We start from the raw sequence: 13,928 nt of genomic DNA, 5'->3' as shown, positions 1-13,928 counted from the left end.
AGTTCTATATTCACAAAAATCTTCAGTGATTTGATTATATTAACCAAAATCTTTAGACACACATCTTACTATCAGGGTACTGCATACACCCTCAGTTCTTTTTTGCAGGAAGAAAATACAAATTTAGTGTTCCTAAGATAATTGTATAAGTACTCTTGTTCATCTAAGTGCTATCTCGGTTGGATTGAAATCACGACCAAATTAAAATAGACAATTCCCCATCTCCTTTTGTTACATGAATATCTCATTTCTCAGGATACAGAAAGTATAGAAAGCTAATAGCTTATTTGACTTAATTTTGACTATCTGGAATATACACTAATTCTCTGAAAGAAGGGAATAAACACATTCTGGACAAATACCTCAACAAAACTGCAGTGAAGAAACTGGCTCACATTTTAGCAAGAATGGTCATAAAAGATAGACCTAAGAAACTAATATAGTCGCCGACAACTCGGCAAGGGAATTTCTCCAAGCTACTGAAAATAAGCAGGCCTGTTCTAGCTCTAATTACCAAATGCATCGTCATGTTTTTTACAAGCTTATGAAATCTTAAGTCAGATTTCTTCTGGAAACTCTCTTTCCTGACAAGACAAATAATGACACGTAAAAAGAAAATCTTGTCTTAAAGGTGAGTAGCGGTAAAGTGCTTTTGATTTTATGTATAGTTACTCAGATCTGTTAACTACATGTGCTGAAAGTCGGTATCAGGAAATATGATTACGTCATCAAACGTAGATCGCTAGGTAATGCTCTCCTTGAGCTACTGAACCCAATTCAGTCACATGCCCAAATACGTTTGCAGTTTTCATACATTGGTTTCTTCTCTGTTTGCATGGCATTATGCTATCTACTTGCATCTTCTGCTTTAACGTTTATTACTTTATTTTCAAAACCTCTTTAACCAAAGTAACTTGTTTTAGTGCCACAAATGGAATTATTTTACACACATATACTGCAGGATCTATAGGGGAAAAAGGGTTTAATCACGTCATCCCCAGAGATTTCAATCCACCAAATACATTTTGAAAACAGCCTCACTTAGGAGTCCAAAATTTACATTCTGTATTTACTAGTATTGACTTAGAATATGTTGTTCTGCAAACAATCCTGGCTATAAGCTCATTCAGAGAAAGTATTCCTGAAGAAGCATCCAAAATAGATAATCAAACCAAATTCCATTTTATTTCATGACTTGCTTCCACCTAACATTCACAATTTTTTTTTATTGTTATCAGCTTTTAAACACACTGTGATATGAGTAACAGTTCCTTCCTGGTGGAACAAAAAATGAGGACTCAAAAATAGCCAAGGTTATGTCATTATCATATGCTTCATCCAAAATAAGAAATAAAATTCTGCAAGTGATAGCATACTTGCATCTTTTATCTTCCACCAAAACACACCCATCCGTGAATACAGGATTGCTTGTATGGAGGTGTAGAAATGCTGGTTTATAAGCATGGAAATGAGCTTGCTAGGACCAATTGTGAGTATACGAGAATCATTTTATGTACCCTTATAGAGAGTTTGACAATTCAACTCTTACTAGTATTTAAATGATTAGCGGTGATTATTTAAACTAATCTAGCAGTAAATGTCTACATAACTGTAAATAACTAAAAAGGGAAAACTTAAATGGAAACACAACTGAAAAGCCTATTCTCACAAGGACACTCATGTATTAGGCTTCAGTTTCCTACACCAGAAAGGAGAAATTGAGCAGTAACAGAGAGAGAGCAGATTTTCCAGTACACCATTTCATTACTGCGCCATTGCAATATCATTGACCTAGTCCCTTATGCACTGCATACAGGAAGCTAAGACAAGTTCTCAAAACGATTTTGCTAATGGACCAAGGTCTCAAAATCTGTGAAATGCAAATCACCTCATCAATCATTCACAAACATTATTATTTTTTATATCTTCTATAAAAGGAAACAAAAGGCTAGATTCTAAAACTAGACATCCCCCCTTTTTTTCTGCCTAGTACAGCATTAACAAGCACTAACAAATGGCACACCAGCATCTTCTGAACCAGTGACGCAAGTGCAGTGATAAGCCATATAAAATATTCATAACCGGAACTTTAGATGTAGGCAGACGCACAACAACAGCATACAAGCTTTGTCAGGAATCATTGAGAGATTGAAAGCATACTTAAAGGATTTATTAAAGCAATCAGAAGCCTCTACTCAGTCACCATGATTGCAAGGAGTTTATGGCCATGTATTTAATCTTCTTGCTCTGTAGTAGATAAGTTATGCTTTCTTGTGATTTGTGCACAAAGAGTTTTTTCAATCTTTTCTAGCACTATAAAGAACAGAAGTACCATTTCTGCCTTGCTAAGTGAAGCATTAATAGGAACGTCAGCAGCAAGATGGAACATGTAATAAATATTAAGGTTTAACATTATAAAGATTTATACTACAGAGGATGTAGTCCTAGATTATGAGATAAGATTATTATCTTTTGTTGTATGAAGTGATAGGAAAAATGGTTTGACGACAGGGATTTCTTTTTGCAGCATGATATTCAGGCAGACCTGATTCAACAAAAAAAAATAGGGACTACGCACCAATCTTAAACAATTGCCTTAACAATAATTAACCAAACAACACCAGGAAATACAGAAATCGGTAACACATATCATTTCATCACTTACAGAGAAGTACATGAACAAAGATTTTTTTTTTCTTAGTTCATAAAAAAATAAGCTTGTTTCTAAGGTCAAGTAGCAAACAGGAAAACTTATCTAAGGGAGAGGACAAAGCATTTGCTATAATTGAAACAAAAGAACAGAAGCAGAAAACTATACCGAAACATACATGTACATATATACAGAGAGCTTACATTTATGTATATAAAAACTTGCATTATCTCTACAAAATGGTTGACTATATTCTTATTTTGACACTGACCATTATAAGCACTGAATAGCTGAGCTTGTTAACACAGCCAAACAGGTGGAAGAATATACTTTTTTTCTATTATTTTGACTTACTGCCTACAGCTTCTTGTAGTTTGCATTGACCTTTCCTTAAGGAAGCCTGAGAAACATTAGCTGCGCTCTGGAGCTATTCAAAATATTTCACATGCAGAACAGAGCTGACAGACCTTGGCTCCCCTGCTGAGTTTGCAAGAACTGTTGAAACACTCTTTTCTTATTTTGGATCGTTCTTCTCTTCAACAAAATCACTGTGCAATACCAATATGCACACAAGCAGCTTTAAAGAGTTTTATGGTAGAAAGAAAAAAGAATTGCTTCATCTTGGAAGCAAAACTACAAGGAATGCAGGATTGTTACAGTACCTGTATGTTACCACCTTATGTTCCTTCTTTTCTTAATCTGGCAAAGAGGGTCAGTTTCCCATTCTCAGTGGAAATCATTAGCAAACATTTCTTTCTTTTTTATTTACAAATATGCACGTGAGTTTTGCGTGCTTGACATAAGAGAAGGGACCTTCCTCATCCATGTGAGAACTCTTCAGTAGATATGCTAAAAGATGCACATCCATTTTGCCGATGTTTTTGTCCACTGTTTTTTCCCCAGAACAAGGGCATAGAAAATAAATTTTACTGCTTAAACACATTCTGGGGATTTTTTTTCTCATCTCATGAACTCCAGCCCAATTTAATCTTAATCTAGTCAGATCACATGAGCTGCCAGTAGTGGATTTGGCATTCGTCTTTAACTCCCATTCTTACTGTGCTACAACTTTGTTACAATACAAAGGAAGAAAGGTCTACTGGCCAGATCAAAGGAGGGTGTCACACACTGGCTGAATGGGGCACTTCTCCAAAACCAGTTCTTTCACAGAATTCTTACTCTTTTCCATGAACATTTTACCTTTGGTATACATGCTTCCGTACAGAGTAATTTCAAATATTTTACTATGTATACACTATACACTAGTTCTAAAGGCTGTAACGAGTCTGAAATATGCCTAAGCATGTAGTATCATGAGAAAAATCAAACCAACTCTTCTGAACAAATTAAAGAACATAGTCACTACCTGTGTTCTACTGCATTTCTGTTCATGCTTCTTTATTCCCACTAAAATTCAGACTGCTAAGTACTTTGCAATATAGCATTTTTTTTTCTATGACAAAACATTAAAAGTAAGAACATACAAGTTCATCAAAAGGACCTCTCTCAGTTTCTCTGTTGGCCCCAAGACTTTATAGTGTGTTCAGTACATATGTTATTTACATGAGTATGGCATATGCATAAAACCTGGGAACAGTGCAGATTTTATTCATCAACAAAAATCACACATACAAATTACACTCTAGAAACCTTTCACCCTTTTCCCATTCCTTTTCTTTTAGTCAGAAACAACTTCTTTCCTACCCTTTTCTATTTCTTCTGGAACAAAAAAGTAGTCTCTAAGAAATTCCAAGACCTTAGCAACCAAGAATTTGCATTTACTTTACATCCTGTTCCAACAGCAACAGAACGCATGGTGCACAGAATGGCGAATGACAACGTGAAATTTTGGGTTGAAAATGCTTACAGTTTTGTTACAGCTATACAAATATCCATGGATTCTAACCATGCAGTGTAAATCTGTTGTTTTGGTTTGTCTGGATTCAAAACTCATATTTTTGTTCTAAATTTTGAAACAGAATAAAACAAATTCAAAAAGCAAGTCAGACAGAGTCCAAGAATTTCATAGCCTTCTCCTCAAAGTAAAATTTAATCAAGATTTGCAAAATTTGTTGTATATGAAGACACATGCAGCTGGTCTTTAGAGTTCTTGCAATAACAAAATCTACATTCAGCTACCGATCTTCTAACAGGTGCACAAATTCAACCAGAGTCACTTTTAGCCTATGTCTAATGAATCTGTAACTGTACATTGCTCAGTGAACTTAGAAGCTTATTAAAGAAGTTGCAGGGGTTAAACTGAGTCTTAAACATCATTTTCACATTTTCAGAAAAACCTCAACCTCTTTTATGTTTTAACTGTAGCCCATATTAAAAGGTTTTATTTCAAATCAGAACTCCATACCTAACAGAGAAATTGTTATATGGACAACTTTTCATGCTAAATGAATAATAAATTATAGGTTATGTGTCTCTTTGATTTTAGAGGATGCATAATTCACAACAATAAATAATTAACATATCAAAGGATTCAAATTTAACTGATGCCTTCAGCATCAGCACAGCCAAAGTACAAAACCTTCTGTTTGGTGCCTAAAATCCATCTTTGTGGTGGAGATGAGTAGTTGCTTTATATAAGCAGTTATTATGTTTCCCAATAGGTCATTTTTGCTTATCACTTAAAAGTATTAATAAATACCAGAAAGTTCAACTTCTGACACAATCTGTGAGCATATTGCAGCAGAGGAAGAAAGGCAAGTATAATTAGCAGTATGCCGTTACAAACAATATTTCAGCTAGGAATAGTTAATGCAAGCTTTATTTTTAAGTGGCATTTTTCTTATAGTGCTAGCAAAACAGTCATAGAAAATAGCTCATCTCTAAGTAAAAGAAAAATAATACTATTTCTGTAGGGAAAATAGACGTTAAATTCATTTTTAGTACTTCTGTTTTTTAATTATCAATAGTGTCTGTGGCTACACCTAAATCCTCCGTAACAGGCAAGACAGAGAATGACCTAAAAGCATGTTTTTCTCACCAGCCATCACCCAGCAGCCGCCTACAACAATGTGTGTGCAAGTGACTCGGTTGCCCACAGCTCCCATGCTGCTCGTGCAATTTCTGTGGAGGAGGCCAGGCTGGACTTTAAGCTAGCCATTAGTGACTGCTGATAGAAATCTATGCAAAACACACCCTTTAGGATTCTGCAAGGAAAGCATGCCAACGCTGGCTGTGCCCCACAAGTACAACACAGGCTATAACGTGAGACTTGGGCCCATGTCATCCCTTGAAACAGCATGGGCTGAAGAAAAATTTGGGCCTTACAATCAAAGGACAGAATAGCTCTACTCTATGTCACTTACAGGATTCACGGGTTAACCTTTAGCACGTGCAAAGAAATTATTTTTTCCTCAAGGAGTTCATGATGAGGCCATCACCCTGCAGCTGGACTGCTGTGGCTGGAGCTTACCATTATACAGAGGTTCATTTTTATCAGGTTGAGCCTATTTTCAGGTTTATATCCAAACCCAACAATAATGCTGTATAAAACCGTAACTCATAGATTTGGTGGCAATATAATGAAACTCTTCTGTTTTGTCTCATTTGTGTGAGGGGGTATTTTTGTTTGTTTGTTTGGGTTCAGGGGTTTTGTGTTTGTTTCTTTTTGTTGTTTGGATTTTGGTTTTTTTTTTTAAGTTTGGCTTACACAGGAGAGAATCATTTTGGAAACAATGATAGCAACAAGTGTTATTTAGACTTTAATGTATTTTATGATTTTCCTATTTTACTAGGCTGAAAGAAGTACAAGAAGCACTTTTTTAATCAGTTAGAATCAGTTAAAAGTAATTTAAAAATACTTAAATTCAAAAGGATGTCAACATACCATGTAAAATATCAATGGTTGAGTAAAATTTACCAGCTCTTCAAAAATCTCTTATCACTCTGATATTGATAACTAATTAATTTGCAGCTAGTATTGTCCAAATGTGACCCAAAACCCAAGGTGCTTAACAAGGACAACAGGATTGAGTCTATTTCCTCCTTCCCTCCATGAAAACAGTAACCGTAGAACATGCCTGTCAGGAAAGGAACAGTGCACCCTGCGGGGCTAACATTTTACCAAGGAAGTTCAAGTTCTCAGGTAGAAAAACATTTAACTTTATTTTAAATTTGAACATCCTTTCACCAAATGCATGTAAAACTCTCACTGTAGAAGTGTGTAGCTTAAGGTCATTTAGGCCTCAGCCTGCAGCATCTGCCATTCTTCTGCCCCGCCGCCACCACAGCTGGGGCCATCGCTGCAGATGGCACGGCCTGGTGCCCCCCAGCTGGGGAAGCCCACGCCGCTACACCCTCATTGCCATCCCTGTCTGTTCTTTCAAAATTATAGTTAACTCAGATACATCACATCTCTGCGTTGCTTTGCACGCGTAGCTCAAGAACCTGTTATTTGAAGCAGACGTTTGCCCAGCAGTCCGGTGTGACGGCAGTGCCAGCTAAGCGTGGGACAGAGCCCGCAGCCCGGGGCAGCCTCCTGCCCTTTCTGCTTTGTAACCTCTCAGTGCAGACTTGAGAATTTATCTCAGCCAATTTCCTTCAAGAGCCAAGGAACCTATATTTTCCATCACATCTAGAGGAAAAAGTGACTGAATAGTTAAAGTCCCACATTTGTCAAAGTCCTTGATATAGAATATCAGCTTCTGTGAGGCCGCAGGAAGAATAAAAATTGTGCAAAAGACTGGAAAGGAAAATCTACAGTACAATATATTAAATATATATGCACGCACATACCCGATTTGTAAAAAGTATTTGTATTGCAATTCAGAAAGCTAGCTAATAAAAGCATTTGATTCTTTTTCTTGGAGTACGTTTTGTGTTTTTGGAATGAAAAGCGCTGGTCATCTGCAAATGGCAGTCAGGCATCTGATTATGGGCTGCAGAAAAGAGAAATGAAACTCAAGTGTTCAATAGAAAAGACAGATATAACTTTTGGGCCCAGAAAAATCAATAAAAAAAAAATTTATGTTGATGACAATGGAACAAAGATTCCATCAAAAGTGCTTGCATGGAGAGACCTTTAATTATAGTTATGTTAAGGAAGGCACCTCTGCAGTCCAGATGTAATCACAGGGAGCATTATGAAATACAGGTTTAAAAAGGCCAGTTAAAAGGTTGTGGTCCAATAAAAACTAGTTAGTGTCTATTTATGTTCAGATTTATTTTCTAACAGACAGGATTTTTTTGAGTGTCTTTAGTTCCCCAGGTTCATTTTCTGCACAATAGTACTGCTTTAGCCCAATATAGAAGGGAAATGTATATTGCAGGATAGAGAAAATGTGTATTTCCTGAGAGGATCCTGTCGAGTATCTGGATCATGAAAACATACCCTTATTGGAGATTTATGGTTTGCAGTGTTCATGGGCAGATTAGATATCGGTCTGGAATTTTTCCGCAGTCCTTCAGCTACCTTCTTATGTAGAAAATAAAACCAACATCTACTGCACAACTTAATCGTGAGATTTAGCTTAAAGGGAATGAAAATTATTTTTTGCATATTTCCTGAGAAAAGCCTATACTAATGCAAACTTATTTCTGTCTAACTGAAGGTGGGAATTGTCTTGGGTTTCTCCTACTAGGTTTACTACTGGTAGCATCCTATGGCCAGATGCAAATTGGCACACTCCTACAGATAAAGCAAAAACCAAGGTGTAGATTTCAATAAACTCTGCCATTTTATAACACTACTTGCAGAAAAATTTACACTTGTCCTCTTAATATTGTTACATTGACATGGTTAACCTGCATGACTTTTCCTTTGATCTTCCATCTGCTCTTCATTTCACTATGTGATAGCTGAAGCAAAAAATTGCTGCCTGAAGACACTCTGGGTCATTTCTTGTAAGTCTAACAAAACTTTGACATAGTTTTGACAGGTTTGTTTGTAAAACACAATTTTCATTCAGCCAGCAATTCTGGTATTTTGAAGTAAGATTTTATTCAAACTAGAAACATGCCTAAATAGTATAGTCTTGGTGGTACACAGATGCAGAAAAGTAAATTCAAAATTTTGCATTTTCCTGAAATCTAAAATAGGCTAATTAACAAATCTGACTGACAGCTCTGGTCAGTAAACACGTTTTTCTTCTTCTGTGCCCGGAACAGGTATGGTTCAGTCAATAGCATGAATGAAGAAGATTACCCAAGGGCCGTGTTAAAATGCTTTAGATTGGCTCCAGAACAAGAATTCTTTTCCTCCTTTAAGCACACACTACTCTTGACTTTACTACATACACATAAAAAGATGAAAAGTTAGCACTATTATATCAGGGCAACCACTTTTTACCTTAAGTCAATTCCTAGGCAAATATTTCAATAAATCAAAATTAAGATGGACTTGAAAAATCCAGATCTGGTCATTTTTGCCAGCTATTTACACCTGCATATTTAATTACGTTTGACAATAACGGGTCATTAAGCACTTTGTATATATATAACCACAGGTACACATTAATGGTGAAGTTGCTTTTATCACAGGTCTAATGGCTGAGCAGCAGCTACCTGACAGGTTCGGTCAGCAACACAATTTGGCCTTGTAGTAAAAAGGATTAATCAGGACATAAGCAGCACTCAGGTTCTGCACAGTAGTCCTAAAAAGTCTGAAAACACACTTTAAACACCACCATTCGATATAAGCTGAAGAGAAATGCATCTTTATGTACCATGCCACAATGCGTACAGAACAACATAAGACATTGTTCAAAGTTGGGTTTTTTATTATTATTTTTAGTGACTTTTACTTTGGTACAATTCTCTTTGTCTGAACGGAATCGGTTTGGATCCCCAAGATTTTGGCAACTGAGCGAACCTGCTAGGCTATTTCAGCAAGTTCCCCTTGGCTGGAATGACAAGCTCTGACTAGTCAGCATGCCCTTTATCTTTGAAGATTCTTATTTGTCTACCATTTCACAGCAAGCAGTTCTGATGAATAGTGCAATTAACCTTTCCATTATTAAAACAATTAATTGCAAAAATTAAAGACATGACAAGGGCTAAATACTAATGCATAAATTATTAGGTTCATGAATTGTAATTCTTAATCTATGTACACTGATTGTGGAATAAACAAAGAGGACAAATTGTAAGCAGAAGTCAGTGCTAGAATTGATGGCCATTTGTTTTCTCTATGAAAAGAGAAATGCACCATTTTACTCTTGGCATAAAGAATTAATCATACCAAGCCTTAAACTGGCGTATTTTTTTCTCTTATGAATGGCTTTGGATCCAAAGATTTCTAAGGTTTAGCTTTGTTTCCACAGCAATGTAAGTATACAAAGAAATATACTTGCCAAAAACCATTACAATTCAACGCATATATATCTGTCTAACCTATGCCTGCAGTGAGTCTCTATTAAATTTTCACTTCGTGTAGCTAGAATTTGACCAACTATTACAGAATTCTTAGAACAATGTGGTATTGAAATGTTGCAAGATACAATATAACAAAAATATGTTGATCAGACACATGGCTGTACAACCCTTGCAAGATTAATAGCAACACTGAAGTATTATCACATATGTGAGAAGTACCTGCCTCATACACGCAGATGTGCTACTGAAGGATACATTTGCTAGGGAAGTGATATGGATAGACCTAATCAATAAGTGAATTTTTTTCCTGGGGAACATTTCAAGATTTCAGTTTCCTAATTTTTCACCTTAAAGACAGTCAGTGGTGTAGCTATGAAGACTAAATTTATCCCACTGTTTTGTGCCAGAGATAATGGAAAGAACAGTGATTAACACCCAACTTAAATCATCTGTTGTTTACTGCCTTCTAGAAGTTTTCCCATCTACTTGTCCTCCGCTTCCCTTTGCTCCCCCTAAAACAACACAATGAGAGCAGGACCACCTTCCTTTGGTTCACTGCCTCAAAAGCTGTGATGTTGCCACAGCAGGATTCGAACAGTTGAGCAATGGTCTCGCGAGATAAGTGATGTTAGGACACTGACTGCTTTCAGAAATGTTTTAGAACCCTGAAGCCTGATAGGGTTGCTTCCTTCCACACTGTTAATAACAGGTTGCATATAACAAGTTCCAAATGGTTTTATCAAAAGAAAAACAAAACACCCCACCACGTGAAGGCACAGTTACAAAAAAAATATCAGCTAAGTAGTTGTCCCTATAAAGTATCTATCCACCATGATGTAGAAACGTTTTGCTTTGTAGATCTTTGAGATTCAAAAGTTTCATAATGATGATGTTAAAACCCACAGTGTCAGAGACTTTTTGCACTAGAAGAAAAGCTTCAGAGAACAGTCAATGTGCTGCACTAAGAACATTTTGCTCTGAATAGACTATCCCCTCACAGCTCTGGAAATAAAAATAGTCTTTTCCCCTTGAGACCAGGTCCCACTTCACATAATGCTTATTTCTGTAGGTCACCTTTGGTACCACACCCAACTACCTTTTCAATAACCGGATTACTTGTGGCTCGCCGAAACCATCATCAGTTGGCTCATCACTTGACCTTGTGGTTGGCCATCTGACTGCAGAATTCCAAACAAATTATCCTGACAGTAACATGGTATGTTTAAATAAGGAGCTTATCACCTAATTTTGCACGATATCAATTTCAAAACAAAAAAAGCTTTGGATAACAGATAGTTCTGCAAATTTTTCCAGTGATTGTTTAATGCTGCTTTACTACCTTTGAATTCACAGTTATTGCACAGCATAAAGCATGAAAAAAGAGGTCTTCCAATTAATACTAAAAAAAAAAAAAATCTAGCTTTTTCTTAGCCTGTATATTACGTGACAGGGGGCTGAAATCCTTCAGAACATTTTTCATCTTTTAAAAGGCATCTTTTGTTTTTGTAGTTCCAAGAAGCTGTTGTATCCTGTGCAATGGGGTATTGAAAAAGGGGTTCATTCACATCACTTGGTTACAAGGTATTGGACAAGCCACTGTATACCGCTTGAAGATTTCTTTTTTTTTCCCCCCAGTGTTATGCTCCATCCACCCTTAATTTCAGCAGTGCTGTGATCTCTCATTCTTATCCTGTCTAGGATCATACATCCTATCTCATGCACTGGAAATACAAAAAACTCAGCTGCTGCAATGAAGAAGGTGAAGGGTGGAAAGGCACGGGGAGCAGCTCCCTGTGTCTCAAAGAATACAGGACAGTATTTGAGTCAGCTTTACTCTGATTCCTGGGTTTGCTCTTATATTTAAAAACCTGCTTCACAACTACCACGTTTTTGGCTGCAATATATTGATGAGAAAACTACTCAAATCATCAGTCTCAATAATTTTCAAGGCATAGGTGGCCATATGTGGTAGCTTCAGAACTACTCATTTTCTTGGTAAAGCAGCATAACTACAGCAAACAATAACAATAAAAATCTAGTCAACCTTTTAGAATGCAGTGTATGGGACCACTAAATGGCATTATTTTTATAATTACCTTTTCACAAGGACAATATCACAGAGAACATTAATTGATAGTAAGTTCTCAATTATGAAACAAAAGTTCTGGCAAATCCTCTCTCATACCTTCTCATTCTTTCGATTTCTTTGTTGTCTGTACACCAGTAAAATTTATGCATTTATTCATGCTAAAGATAGAGCTAAAAAGGGCAACGGTACAGTACACATTCTGAAAACAGCTATATCACTCATAACAAGGTACAGCTTAGGCATATTCCCACATTTAATTATAAATGTTTGTGCTTAAATGTCAATGCAAGAAAACATAATCTTGTTACAATATAAAAAGTTATTATGCAATGGCCGTTCCTAAAATACAGTTTACTAGAGCATGGCAGGTGGCAGACAGGAGGCTGAAAACTGTAACAAGCAATTACATTACTGAATTTTTTTCCCTTCAGTTTCATTAGCTAAATTTCTTCATATTTTAATCTGATCTTTTTAATAATGTGTCAGGACTGACACCCCAGTGGACATGAAACTCAATGGTCATGGTTGAATGAATGCATCTATTTAATTTTTCTCTTCAACTAGTTTTAAAAATTAATTTATCTGATTGCTCAGGCTATTATATAAAATTTGTTGAATTTTGTGTATTACTAATAGGCACCTTCCTTGTATTTCTGCTCGCTATTGCCTAGATGAGGTTTTTCTAATACTTGCTGATGGCTGATTAAAGAAATAATGAAACGGTGACAAAAGTCAATTCTTCATAGCTCCCACGAGGCTTCAAACAGATCTGGAGTTAAGTGCAGAAGGAAGGCTTCAGAGTGGCTTTCAAAAACAGTTTTGGGGTACACAATGATTTTCCTGGTTCTATTCTTGTCCACACCATGAAACCACATATCTAGCAGCATTACCAACCCAAGAAAACTAAAAGTATCCAGCAATCAAAGGAGCACAGCTAATCAGGTTATTTTTTTCAGGTATGCTCAGAAAAAAAAAAAAAGACAGATTAGTTATCATTAAATCATAATGGAACATAGGAACTACTTTACAAAATAGGTCAATTCCAAAATATCCTCATGAAAATTTCTTAAAGCTTTTTTAGGTTTTGGGGAGGTTTGTTGAGAGAACTAGAAAAAAATTTGCAATTGAATGAAGCATCTCTCCAACTTTAATTCATTTTTTGTTCATTTAATTTTTTGAACCGTTTCTTTAATTTCTTAAACCGTTTCTTTAATTTCTTAAATCCTGTATGCATTTTGCTTCCAAAGAGACTTGTCAGGGGAACAAAATGGTTAGATTTTTTGATGGGGAAATTAAACTTTTGAAAGATCTATTTAACCTTTAGTGAAATACTTCATAGGCATTAATAGAGACTGATTTTGATCCCAAGTAAATCCAGATTAGCTATGCTGAAGAGAATGAAACTGCAATATTAAATGAATGAATGGCAACCAGAATCAATCTTGGTTTGCAGAATTATATAAAGAAATACCAACAGAGACATTCCTAGCCACTAAGAAGTAGTTCCCTAACTGTTAGGGGTTGCTGTAGTCAAGAGAACTAGTCACTAGACAGAGCAGACAAATATCACACCTGAGGCCTTGTTGAATTTGGGAAAAACCATCCACCCTTCATCTTTAGCACTTTTGATGCAATATACTTCCCTGTCATTGAAGATTAGTACATGTCCTTGGTTTCATACAAGTGTTTGCAAATAATTAACACTGAACTATTTCATTTCTATCTCTCAAGACACACTAAAACCAACAAATTCCAATATGCAAATATTTTGGGTCCATAAGTTAATTGCACTGTTACCATGTGATAACACGTGTTAATGAATGTGTTTAACCCAAGCTTGCCATGACTGCTGCTCTTGAT

Source organism: Gavia stellata, chromosome 16 (assembly GCF_030936135.1).
Source record: "Gavia stellata isolate bGavSte3 chromosome 16, bGavSte3.hap2, whole genome shotgun sequence".
NCBI lineage: Eukaryota > Metazoa > Chordata > Aves > Gaviiformes > Gaviidae > Gavia > Gavia stellata.
This window is presented reverse-complemented; position numbering follows the sequence as displayed.